Source organism: Phoca vitulina, unplaced genomic scaffold (genome assembly GCF_004348235.1).
Source record: "Phoca vitulina isolate PV1807 unplaced genomic scaffold, GSC_HSeal_1.0 scaffold23, whole genome shotgun sequence".
NCBI lineage: Eukaryota > Metazoa > Chordata > Mammalia > Carnivora > Phocidae > Phoca > Phoca vitulina.
The window spans coordinates 16989393-17001815 of NW_022589726.1; positions in this window are offsets into that span (position 1 = coordinate 16989393).

Here is a 12423-nt window from a genome sequence, read left to right on the forward strand (position 1 = left end):
CAGATAACGACTTGGATGAAGCATAGTGATAATTTCAAAAATGATCCATCTAACATTTTTTGTGAGTAACAGATAAGGAAGAGTGGGCTCTTGTGGAATGCCTTCTTTCATGATATTTACACGAAACAGGATTCTCTCCTAATAGAAGCAGAGCTGTTTATTTAGTTGCAGTCCCTAAAAACAGGTCCAAGATAGCCCCAGTACAATGGTATTTCTGCTTCCAGCTGTGTGATCTTAAGAGAATAACTAGACCATTTCCTCTGGAGAGGGTGATAATGTATTGAAGGGGGGAAAACACCCATTATGCCACTAATTCTGGTTATTTGTGTATCAATCAATACTCACACCAACTTAAGGTTATTTAATAGTCTTATTACTAGAAAATACAAAACCCTTTTGATTTCATTTGGGTGATAACAGAACAAAACTATTATACTACACTTGTAACCCAGAACTCCTACCTAGTTTAGGTAAAACAAGCAAGGTTGTGAGTCTCATTGCAAAGAATTAGCTGCTTGAATACAACTCAACAAAGGAATCAAATAGAAACCACAAAATCACAAAACATCTAACCATTTCGAGTATGAGTAGGAGAATGCCTACCTGTGTTAATTTTGTTAGCTCACAAAATAAATCCTGTGGTTTCTTCAGTAAACTAATGATTAAAGCAGCCAATTTGTCTGGTCCAGGAGCTTTCTGAGACTGCTTAGGGTGTTTATTGGGCCTAGAATTCACTAGTCTGGATTTAGTTTGCTGGTGATTTTTGGAGATTCCCAAAAACTAGAATAAAGAAGTGACTATTTATAGGTCCGTCAGAATTGGGGAGGAGAAGCTTACCTGTAAGACCCTTTTTTTCAGAGAATGCTTCCCTTTGGAATGCGGACAGGTAAGCAGCTGAATATTCTTTAATTTCAGTTAAAGTCAAGTGTTAATGGGTAAAGGTTAAAAGCAGAGGTGTTTCAAAAGCTTAGCCCAGAGAGCCTTTGAGGCCTGCATTTCGATCTTATCCAGGGCCTCCACACTCTACCCCAAGGAGAGGATTTGCTTTTTTGGAAGATTGCCTTTCTCTGTAGGGGTTCTGGAAGTGCCATTGTGATTTGCAAATGTTCTCACCAGGAATAAACACATGTAGGTTAAAATGATGCTGAGCTCTCCTGGTAGCTGTACCTGAGCTAAACACGGAGAGTATCTGGATTTAATTTCAAATAATGCACTGCAGTATTCTTTCATTGTGGAGGCAGAGTGGTAGCTCCTTGTGTTAGTCCTAATGTCAAACAAAATGGATATACATATATTGGCATTCTTGGGGTCCTGTAGTTTTTACTGTGCCCAGCTCATATTAAGCTCCAAAGTAGGCAGAAACTGAGGAGATAACATTATGCTTATTATTGCCATTTTTAAAGAGGCAGGTTATAAAAATCAAGGCGATTTGTATACTAAATTTAAAATGATTGAAGCAGGACTGGCCTTGGAAAGGAAACCTTTAAGAAAATATTTGTTTTCTTGTGCCAATTCCATGGGTAGAATAAGGAAAACTACCTACATACCATGAGGAAAATACTGTAGTGACTGCTCATTCTTTTGATCACTGTCTTCCTGGTACCATTAAGGTTCAGAACATACTCACATCCTACTTTACAGCCATGGCCTCTTGAGAGGCCACTGAAGACACATGAACCTGTTACCCATACCCCGTCTCAGGTGACTTTTTATTCCAGCCATACCGAGGTCTGATAAATGCAGACCTGTGTATGAACAGGGCATTTGCCCTTTACACAGCAATTCCACTGCCTGGTCCGACTCACTTAACTTATAAACTTGGTAACTGGTGAGACAAATATAAAAGTTCAGATTGTTTATAGCTAGGAAAAATAGCATCCTAAGGCCGACAGTAACCCTGGAGATCAACCATATGGTCAGCAGATTTGCATTTGTGTTTACCTTATTTAAAAATTGTTTTATATAAAAACTAAAATAGCATAAGAATCTTTGAGGAAACATGAAGAAGACAAGTTTAGTTTTATTTTATATATGCACACACACAATTGTATGGAGGAAATAAATCCAGGTTGTATGAAAAATTGCATATGAACCCAGCCATGCCTCCTCATTTTTATTAAAATACTTGTCACTGAAATAAATATGTTTTCCTAGTTCAGCTGTTTCAGTTCTATTTCCTCAGGCTTGGGTTTCAGGTTTTCACTGGACAGGGTCAGGGCCTTAGCTTATTTAGCTCCTTGTGTTGGTTTTCTCTAGAGTAGAACTTTCTAGCAGAGGTGCAAATTGAAAGTGATGGAAAGTCTTGATCTTGAGATTAGAAACTCCATTGAGATACCCTTTTGTTGAATTGGAGATTTCAACAGAAGAGTCAGTGTTTTAGCTCTATAAAACCCTTGAAAAATAAGCATTTATTATATGGTTCCACTAGGTATGTAACTTTGATGCCCACCCATCATATCTCATATACCCTTGGGGCTGGAAGGGAGCTTAGAGAGCACATAATCCAAAGCTTCATCTTAACATATGAAGAAACAGGCCCTACTCTGGAAAACAGTATGGAGGTTCCTTAAAAAGTTGAAAATAGAGCTACCCTACGACCCAGGAATTGCACTACTGGGTATTTACCCCAAAGATACAAATGTAGTGATCCGAAGGGGCACATGCACCCCAATATTTATAACAGCAATGTCCACAATAGCCAAACTATGGAAAGAGCCTAGATGTCCATCAACAGATGAATGGAGAAAGATGTGGTATATACATACAATGGAATATTATGCAGCCATCAAAAAAATGAAATCTTGCCATTTGCAACGACGCGGATGGAACTAGAGGGTGTTAGGCTAAGCAAAATCAGTCAGAGAAAGACAAGTATCATATGATCTCACTGATCTGAGGAATTTGAGAAACAAGACAGAGGATCATAGGGGAAGGGAGGGAAGAATGAAACAAGACGAAACCAGAGAGGGAGACAAACCATAAGAGACTCTTAATCTCAGGAAACAAACTGAGGGCTGCTGGAGTGGAGGGGGCTGGAAGGGATGAGGTGGCTGGGTGATGGACATTGGGGAGGGTATGTACTATGGTGAGCGCTGTGAATTGTGTAAGACAGATGAATCACAGACCTGTACCCCTGAAACATAATACATTAAATGTTTTAAAAAAAATTAAAAGAAAAACAGGCCCTGTACAAATGTGAGACATAACATTTTAAAAAAAAATTATAAACGCAAAATTCAAGACAGTGGTTATCTTCAGGGGAGAAGCCGGGGGGATGGGACCAGGAAAAAACACAGTGTATTAATATTCTGTTCAGTAAGTTGGATGGTAGCTTTCATGGTATTTATCCTTTTTTTTTTTAAGATTTTATTTGACAGCACACAAGCAGGCAGAGGGAGAGGGAGAAGCAGGCTCCCTGCTGAGCAGAGAGCCCAGCGTGGGGACCCAATCCCAGGACCCTGGGATCATGACCCAAGCTGAAAGCAGTCGTTTGACTGACTGAGCCACCCAGGCGCCCCTCTTGGTATTTATCTTATTATGCTTCATATGTGTGTATTAAATAGTATATAATTTTAAAACATTAGCAACAATTAGTATATAGTTACAGAGTGCTTACTGTATGCAAGCCACTGTTCTTACTTGGCATTTTACACACTTTAACCCAGGGTGGAGGTAAGAGGCCTCAAAAATGTTATCTTTGCCGAGGCTCCATGGCTTGTTAATACTGGCTGTGACCTTATCCTGGGACTTCTAATTTCTAATTCACTGCTTTTGGCTTCTAGACCCATCCTGCTTCCCTAAATGGTAATTTGCACTCAAATCTCTCATTCTCCCAAGCTATGAGTTTCCTCCTGAACTCATTTCCATGTCTGTCAGCTTAGACTTCATGGTCAAGTCACTTCAGTGGACTAAATCAGCACCCTGAGTTTTCTTGACCCCATTGTTCTTTCACTATCTCTGCTTCACCAATTCCCAAGTCAAGTGAAACCCACCATCTCTTATACTCAATTTCTGCTAGGTTATTGAGCGTGGTGGTAGAAAATCACGTAAGTATGCCAACTGACTCCACTGCAGATGTATGATTTCTTAACTCAGATACTCATTCCTGTTTGGCTTTTTCAGACTTACCTGATGACCACTGCACCCTTTTTATTATTCTCAACTTTATAGTCCCTACTTCCCATCCTTACTTTCAGCAGATAGCTTTACCTCTTATTCTCTAGGGAAAATACTGGTCATCAAACCTAACTTCCTCTTTTTCTCATCCCTAGACTAAATTCTTAGAGCATCCACTTTCTCTTTATTTCAGGGGTACGCTTCCTCTCCAAAGCTACCCTCATCCTCATTACCTGTACTGTATCCCAGTGTACTAGTTATCTGTTGATGCATAACAAATTTCCCCAAAGCATGGTGGATTAAAACAATAAACATCTGTTACCCTCACAGTTTCTGTGGGTAAGGAATTCGGGAGTGACTTAGGTGGGTAATCCTGGCTTGGGGTTTTCATGTGATTGCAGTCAAAATGTCAGCTGGTGCTGCTGTTTTCTGTAGACTTGCCTGAGGCTGGAGGATCTGCTTCTAAGGTGGCTCACTTACTTGCTTGGCCTATCAGTGTTGGTTGTTGGCAGAAATTCCAGTGCCTTCACAACATGTCAACTGCCTTCCTCCAGATTAAGTTAAGAGCAAGATGGAAACTGTAAATTCTTTTGTGACCTAACTTCAGAAGTCATATGACATCATTTCCACAATATGCTTTTGGTACACAGCTGAGCCCTTTTCAGTGTGGGAGGGGATTTCACAGGAGTGTGAATACCAGGAGGCAAGGATCACTGGGGGGCTCTTGGAGGCTGGCTGTCACACCACTTCTATCCTCCACTATCTTCCATACGTTATTTGCTCTTTTCTCTTTACCTTAATTTTATTTCTCCTTAACTCTTTTCTTTGTGTGTTATACTTTTCATTAATAGTCTTTAATCTTGAACTATTTAAGCTACAAAAATAAGGTTACATTTGTTCTTTAAAACACACACACACACCCTTTCCTAGCCCCATGCACCAAATAAATGAATAAATTTAAAAACAGGGTTGTCTGGCTGGCTCAATCAGTGGAGCATGTGACTCTTGATCACGGGGTTGTGGGTTTGAGCCCCACACTGGGTGTAGAGATTATTTAAAATCTTTAAAAATATATCAATAAAAATACACACTCTGTCCCCCCATATTGATCCAGGTTTGGTTGTAGAAAATACCCACTGAGCTAGTCTAAGCAGGAAGGGACTTATCTCGGATCACAGAGTCATTGGGAAGGCTAAAGAAACGAACTCTAGACTGGACTTCCAGAAGCAGCTCCCCAGGACGACTCCGAAGTCTTTGCTGCTTCTGTAGCCGTCAGGAACCACGGTACAGCTGCTGCCCGTTCAAGAAGTGACACTGGTACGGCTCCTACCCGAGCTGCTGCCCGTTCAAGAAGTGACACTGGTACGGCTCCTACCCGCACGCGTCACCAGAAACAACCCACTGCTCCCTGAACGCGCAAGGGAGCAGAACTAAGAGAATCATTAAGGCCACTCTCCTCAGACAGGCCTCGGACTTGGAGATGCAGAGAGCCTTGGGCTTCAGCTACCACCTAGACCTGTTCTTCCTCATACATGACTAATCTAGGTTGATGATCTTTTCAGGACTCCTCAAATTCAGTTAGTCCCCAGATCCCGGCATTTCAGTACCAGAGATGACTTCTGACACCAACCAGTTCCTTGTCTCTCCACCACCACTGCCTCATTTCCCATTATCATCCCTGCCTGGACTTTCACAGCAGCCTCCCGAGTAGTCTTAGCCATGGGGTTTTCCCCATTTCAGTCTATCCTCCACCTGCCTTAGCACAGCATTCAAGATATTTAGTAATCTGTTCCCAGTTTACCTACTGATAATAGCAAAAGCTTTCTGAGCACTTGATATGTGCCAAGTGCTGGACAAAAAGTACATTATATGCATTGTCATACTTAATTCCACATAACCCCATGAAGTAGATATTATTAGGTCCCCATTTGGTAGATAAAGAAACTGAGAATCATAGAATATATGAGATTTGACCATAGCTACTTAATTGCTATGTGGAGGAACCAGAATTGGGAGTCAGGTCTGCTACCCCTACAGGCAGTATTCCTAATCCTACTGCATTTTACACTTGTTCCAGCCCCACTCCCTCCTGACCCTGCTCAGAATTGAGCCATAGTGAACTCACCATCTCTCTAACACCGTGCTCTTTCACTGTACCTTGGCACATCTTGTTTTCTAAAATACACTGTTTCTTCCCTGTCCCAACACTCTTCTGCTTAGCATATTCCACCTTTAACTTCCAATTCAAATGTTAGCTCCTTGGGTAACTATTCCAGGCTCTCTGATCTAGGCTCCTACTGTCCTCTGTTCATACTATTTTTAATTGCATTTATTGAGTTGTGTTGTAATTATCTTCTAAATGCCTGTATCAGTCAAGGTTTAGAACAGGAAACAAACCACTCTCAATATTTTTAAGCAAAAGAAACAATACAGAGGGGCACCTGGGTGGCTCAGTCGTTAAGTGTCTGCCTTCAGCTCAGGTCATGATCCCAGGGTCCTGGGATCGAGCCCCACATCAGGCTCCCTGCTCAGGGGGAAGCCTGCTTCTCCCTCTCCCCCTCCCCCTGCTTGTGTTTCCTCTCTCGCTGTGTCTCTGTCAAATAAATAAAATCTTAAAAAAAAAAAAAAAAAACAATACGGAGCATTATTAAGTACTTACAAAATCATTTGAATTGCTGGAGAAGCAGACAAAGGTGGCACCTCTAGGAATGATTCCCAGAATACTACTGAACTAACCCACCAAGGGAACTGCAGTCTCTGATGGACCCTGCAATACTGAGTTTGAGAACATAGCATGGTAACTACAATCCAGGGATCAGGAAGCTGCCACAAACAATCCCACAACATATATAGTATCAGATTTTTACAGAGCTACTGACCAATGTAAATATCCAAATGCATGGTCAGCAGTGATAGGAAAAAGGAAACTAGATAATCAGTACCTGCAGTATTGAGAGTTTGCTCTACTGTGTGTTGAAGTTTTGAATAAGATTAGGTCATTTTTTTTTTTTAAGGAAATCAGTTTCTTTCAAAGTTCAAAGAAAAAATTTCCACATGCCAACCTGCCCCCTCTTAAAAAAGATAGTTAAAATGTGTTGCTACGGTATTGAGTACTAAGTGGGCAGGGGGCAGGCAAAAACTACTTGAGAACAGTGGCTATGAAAGCAGTTGAGAGAGGTAACGTTGACCTAAGAGTCAGTACAAACTTATCTTCCATCTAAGACTAGCCCTGCAACCTTGGACACATCAGTTAAACTTTCTGGGCCTCATTCCTGTCTCCCATAGTAAAATTGAACTAGATGACCTCCAAGTTTCGGTCCAACCCTGCAGTTCTGTTTTCTTTGTTATTCAATTGAAAAACACGTTTAAAGAGGAAGATCATACAAGCATTTCTAGGGCTTGCTTTACTTTTGATTATTCTCTAAAATGTTCCTGTCAACCTTAAAATATTCTCTGAGGCCATCTAGCTGAGGCTAGAGAAGCAGTGGGAAGAAAGTAACATAGAAAGTGAAGCCTTTTTCCCTTCACCATACTGAATCACATATAGTGCGTTAAAACCACACCAGAGGGGCACCCGGGTGGCTCAGTCCTTAAGCATCTGCCTTCGGCTCAGGTCATGATCCCGGGGTCCTGGGATCGAGCCCCGCATCGGGCTCCCTGCTCAGCGGGAAGCCTGTTTCCCCCTCTCCCACTCCCCCTGCTTGTGTTCCCTTTCTCACTGTGTCTTTCTCTGTCAAATAAATAAATAAAATCTTTTTTTTTTTTTTTTTTAAGATTTTATTTATTTGACAGATAGCGAGAGCAGGAACACAAGCAGGGGGAGTGGGAGAGGGAGAAGCAGGCTTCCCGCCGGGCAGGGAGCCCGATGTGGGACTCGATCCCGGGACCCCGGGATCATGACCTGAGCCGAAGGCAGACGCTTAACGACTGAGCCACCCAGGCGCCCAATAAATAAAATCTTTAAAAAAAAAAAAAAAACACCAGAGCAACTCGGGAGTTCCCTAATTTCCCAATTTGGAGTTTTGGTTAATCTGCCCCCAGGTGTCAAGGGGAAAAGAAATTATTATTTTTTTAACCTTGAACATCATCTCTTTATTTTTTTTATTTACATTCAATTAGCCAACATACAGTACATCATTAGTTTTTGATATGGTGTTCATTCGGTGATTCATTAGTTGCATATAACACCCAGTGCTCATCACATCACCTGCCCTCCTTAATGCCCATCACGCAGTCACCCCATCCCCCACCCACCTCCCCTCCAGCAACCCTCAGTTTGTTTAAGTCAGTCAGAGAAAGATAATTATATGGTTTCACTCATATGTGGAACATAAGAAATAGTGCAGAGAATCGTAGGGGAAGGGAGGGAAAACTGGGAAGAAATCAGAGAGGGAGACAAACCATGACAGACTCATGACTCTGGGAAAAGAAATTCTTTAAAGAACCATCATTCATTCTAGGAGCTAGAAAGAGTCGTCACAACCTCCAAAGCCAGGCTTGTTATAAAAAGGGTTTGAAAAGCGGCCTCTGGGCTGTGTCAGGTAGGCCAGAAATTAAATAGAACTTTCCCCACGTCCCTGCAACCTCCTTGGGGCTATTTGAGGAGCTTGCTGTCGTTTTTGGCCTAATTTTTTTTACTTTAAGACTTGCCCTTCATTCTCTTGCTTCTCTGATGTAAACTTCTTTTCAGAACACAATTTCCAGGCAAAGCTTCAGATGGTCGCCAAGGGTGGGTTTGCCAGTACTGTTTTTAGTTACTTCCTTCAAAATAGGAGACACCCAGCAGTGACTGGTGCCGTCTTTCTTCAGAGAATGCTGCCTTGTTACGGGCTCCGCTGCAGCCCTTCATTTCTCCCCTGCTAATGTGCTTTCTTAGTTTGTTTCAAAGCTTGTTTACCAACTCGAGCTTAGTCCCTCGGCTCTCCTCCCTTCACCCCGCCCCACTGCGTTGTGCATTTCAAAATGTAGAGAAAAATGACAGCTTCTTCTCAGGCCTCTCAAGTGAAGACTGCAGAATCACCAGGGCCGGTATGTCAAAGTACACAGTCTTCACCAAACCTCTGCCCAGAGAGATTTCAGATAAGCAAAAGAAAAAGCCTCTTAACGTATAACACAGCCTCTTTTCCAAGGGCATCTAACAGGGAGGCCGCAGGGCTGCCTCTCCTTGGAGCAGAAAATAAATGAGATGAGCGTGAGTGAGCAGAGTTTAGTCGGTAGCCAAGGATGATACAAACTCCGATGTCACATCTATTGCTACATGCAGCAAATTAAATGGGATGTACGCATGAAGATTTGTTATAGTTACAGCCCTATTCTCGAGCCATTTATAGTCAAAGGCACTGTTTCTCAAAGCATAATCCAAATATCACCTACATCATAATTACTTGGGTGCTTATTTTAAAATGCAGATTCCTGGGCTTTGGTCCAGACTTCCTGAATCAGAGTATCTGGAAGCAGCACACAGGAACCTATTTCTCACAATACACCTCATATCATTCTTAAGTACAATAAAGTTTCTCAAACCACATATTGCCTTGAATAAAGGCTTTTTAGGAATTTACAAGGAAGATAATGACACTATTTGAGTTTTTAAGGACCCAGGTCCTTAATGGATCCTTAAAACTTCACACGCTAATCACAAAGTAAAGAGTATAGCATAGTAACGATTAAGAATATGAAGATAGTAAAGGAACAATACCTGAATCATAAGATCATTTAAAGGTATAAATGGGAAAAAATGCACTAAAGTTTTTAGCAGTGTTAACAGTAAGCACTTAATGCATTTTAGCTGTAATAACTAAACTGAGGGTACCTAATACACAGATGACATGAAGTACAGGCAGCACAAGATTATCTCCATACATTGTGTTTACTCCCTGATTTCTTCCTTTTAAATGTTTTTTAAAGATTTTATTTATTGGGGCGCCTAGGTGGCTCGGTAGGGTAAGCATCTGCCTTAGGCTCAGGTCATGATCCCAGAGTCCTGGGATTGAGTCCCGCATCGGGCTTCCTGCTCAGCGGGGAGTCTGCTTCTCCCTCTTCCTCTGCCTGCTGCTCCCCCTGCTTGTGCTCTCTCTTTGTCAAATAAATAATTTTTATTTATTTATTTGGCAGAGAGAGAGAGCACACGGGGCAGTGGGAGGAGGTGCAAAAGGGGAAGGAGAGGGAGAGAAACTCAAGCAGACTCTGTGCTGAGCATGGAACCCAATGGGGGGCTCATCACATGACCCTGAGACCAGGACCTGAGCTGAAACCAAGAGTCCCACACTTAACCAACTACGCCACCCAGGTGCCCTGATTTCTAACTTTTAATAAATTTGAGGGGTGCCTAAGTGGCTCAGTTGGTTAAGCATTGGACTCTTGGTTTCAGCTCAGGTCATGATATCAAAGTCGTGTGATGAGACCTCCATCAGGCTCCATGCTCAGTGCAGAGCCTACTTGAGATTCTTTCCCTCTGCCCCTCTCTCATCACCCCCCCACCCCCACCAGCTCATGCGCACCCAAGCACACTCTTTCTCAAAAAAAATAATTTGAAAGACAAAGGGCACCCTTTCAGTCAAGGTCAGACATCCAAAAAATGAAAAAGAAATGACTGCTTTTTACTTAATCTGGGAAGAGCACAATGTAGTTGGGAAAGGAGGGTAGATTTCTGGATCTGATGTCATTTGTTTTCCTAGCCCTATACCCTCCATGGATTGATATTATTGTATGTCCTAATCAGTTTTAAGGGTATTTATTGACATTGTCCCATTTTACCAATAAAGGATCCATTTGAGAGCTGTCAGTACGTATAAATGACCTTCACTTCTGAAGATATAGCCCAGGTACTCCAACACGGACTGGAGGATCACTAATGGGTTTGAAAGGAGTTGTCTTTGCTAGTGGGCATGGGAAGAGAAGAACAGCCATGAGTATGAAGAGAACAGTAGAGAGGAAATACACACACACACACACACACACACACATCGTATCTCAATCAGGTAGAGGACGTAGAGACAAATAAGGGCAGTTCTTTATTTTTCCTTCTCCATGCCCCTGAGGCCTAACAGGGACCGTGTGATCTTTGCCTAAGTATAACCCCACCTATCTACTGCTTTCTGTTTGTGGGCATAGTTAACAGGTGTGAAGAAGGGCATAGATTTCAACCACCCCACACCTAGGACAACTGATGCAAGGAGGGGAGGCTCTTCATCCAGCCTCTGAGAGATTTTTTGATAGGGAGAAGACCGTGAATGGGGGAAATTGTACCCAGCTCTCCCTAGAATCCAGTCTTCTGAAAATACAGTCTTCCAAGAGAGAAAAATGTGGCTTCAACAGATTCTGAGAAGGAAGAATTTAACCTTGGAATAAAAGTGGAGTATTAGTGAGGTTTTAGTACATTGTAAAGAAAACACTGAGACAGGGTTGTTGATCTCCTTGGTGTCCAGCAGGTGGGGATACAGTCTAAGGCTCTCTGGGACTGCAGTGGAAAATACTGGGCAATAGGTAGCTTCCAGAGTCTTCTGAAGCCTGAGGGAGAGAATAAGCAAGGTACCTTTGCCGCTTCCCAGTCCCCACCTACCCTAACCTATTTACACCCCCTTTCTCTTCCTTCCCTTTCTTGGAGACTTTGACTTCAGACCTGTTGGCTTCTTCTTTTTTTTTTTTTTTAAGTTTGGTTCTTTATTTTTAAAGATTTTATTTATTTATTTGAGAGAGAGAGAGAGTGAGGGAGTGAGGGAGTGGAGGGAGGGGCAGAGGGGGAGGGAGAGAGAGAAGAGGGAGGGAGAGAGAGAATCCTGAGCATGGAGCCCAACTCAGGGCTCAATCCCAGGACCCTGAGGTCATGACCTGAGCTGGTACGAAACCAAGAGTACTGGCTGAGCCAGCCAGGCGCCCCTTATTTACTTATTTTACGTAATCTCTACACCCAACATGAGGCTCGGACTCACAATCCTGAGATCAAGAGTAGCGCACTCATCTCACTGAGCCAGCCAGGCCCCCAAGAGCTATCAGCTTCTGATACGAGGCTAGGAAGGGGGGATACAAAAAACTCTACGGTGGGGGAAAGCTAGGAAAAGGTGAATCACAGAGACATGTGAAGGAGTTTTCTGAAGTCCAGGTCTGTGCTGTTTAGCTCAGATTCTAGGTTGGCAGTGAGGTGTCCTTCCTGCCAATCTGGGGATGCCAGTATCTTAAATCCATGGAGAGACCACCCTTGTAAAATTCCCACACATCTACAAATCTAAAAATGACACAAACCAGGACCAGCAGACCGGGGAAGATGCAGCAAAGGTAGCCAGCCAGCCATCTGGCATCTCTGGATGC